Source organism: Propithecus coquereli, unplaced genomic scaffold, assembly GCF_000956105.1.
Source record: "Propithecus coquereli isolate 6110/MARCELLA unplaced genomic scaffold, Pcoq_1.0 Scaffold192, whole genome shotgun sequence".
Taxonomy (NCBI): Eukaryota; Metazoa; Chordata; class Mammalia; order Primates; family Indriidae; genus Propithecus; species Propithecus coquereli.
Genome location: NW_012144079.1, coordinates 2,312,640 through 2,314,200, shown reverse-complemented (window position 1 = coordinate 2,314,200; position 1,561 = coordinate 2,312,640). Strand labels below are relative to the sequence as shown.

The following is a 1,561-nucleotide window of genomic DNA, read 5'->3' as shown; positions in this document are numbered from 1 at the left end:
TCTAGCATCTAGCACAGTGTCTAGTATATTGCAGAAACTCAATATTTGTTGATTTAAATTTATACTAAAATGTTTATATTTTGTTCATATATTAGTATAATATGATGCTATATGGAGACAAGCAGTATCTTTCGTGGCTTTTAAGTTGTTAATATTTTGTATTGAACTAATACCAATACTTTCATTCTCAATTCACAAGCCCATCTTTTCCTAGATGTTTTAGCAAGTTCCTTTATGTGAGAGATGCTTACAAGATTTGCTTTCATTAAATTCCAGTTTAAAATTTATGTCTCAAATACTGTTATTGTTTTTATCATGTTGAAAATTTATAAATATTTCACTTAGATTAGGGAAAATAGGACTTTATCTAGAGGGACTATAAGGAAATAAAAGCATCCAGTGCCATAAAATAGTTGCCATATACTTGATTAGAGGTAAATCAGCATAAACAAATTTTAAAGGCATTTTTCAGTCATGAAAAATGTTGTGATGTGACTTTAACTGGTAAAAAGTATCAAAGGAAGATGGACATTACATAAAGAAAGATAATATAGAATGCAATGGAGTCTTCAAATAATTATGAGAACTGAAATGAATCAGAATAAAATTCCAGGAAAGTTAGTTCAAAAATGTTTTCTTTAAATTTCAGTGATGAAAGTGTAATATTAAATTCAGTGGTGGTAGTAATTATCAATACTTAGAATGGAAAGGGTAGAAGATAGTGAGTAAGCTCCTTTAATGTTGTGTACAGGAAAATCTATAAATGTTTTTATGCACCCTCTAAAAGAGACAACAAAAATAGCCTGGGTTAGCACACTGAAATTGGTTTTAAAATGCCTAGCCCAGAAAACGTGTTTCTAAGTGTGTAGGTATTATACCATTCTTTATATTTGCAAGTGCTTAGCTGGTATCCCATTTCCACAGGACTGCTGACTAAATGTCCCTAATACTGTAGCTTAGCGTTGTACAATGCCATGCTTTTAAAACTGAAGCACACAAAGGTATGCGTAGGTATAGACAAAGCTTTATAACAAACATAGTGAGTTTTCCTGTTGTTGATTTATCCTACAACAAAAATAATCATATTGTGGATATAGAATTAAATAACATATGCAAATATTTTCCAAGGTAAATCATTCATAATAAATTTTGTGCTTTTATTAAGACACTTGTGTATACTCAGAAGTATCCATTCATTCGCTTCTGTTTACAGAGGTACATTACATGAAGAAGTTTAATAGGCACTAGTTAAAGAGTCTCCACTTCCAGAAGTTCTCAAAGATTCCTTGATCACAGTGCCTGGCAAAATTAAGGATTCCTTCTTCAGTACCCCAGTAGCATTTCTCCTATATCTATTAATTCCACAGTTAATTTTTTTTTATAACTTCTCAATCTGAATGTTTCTAATATAGGAACTTGGTTATTTTTTCTCCCCATCATTTGCATTTGGACCCATACCAAATTAATAGTGGGCACTCAATAAAGTGTGTTGAATATATTAGAAATTCTTCATATCATAAAGGCGATACACTAATGGCAGCATTTGTACTCTTATAAATTG

General features: G+C 30.9%; 1 protein-coding gene across 1 annotated transcript in view; it reads left to right on the top strand.

Annotated features, from left to right (window-relative positions):
* TMPRSS15 (transmembrane protease, serine 15) overlaps positions 1-1,561 on the top strand; it is a 149,194-nt gene that overhangs the window by 53,990 nt on the left and 93,643 nt on the right. The window lies entirely within an intron of this gene.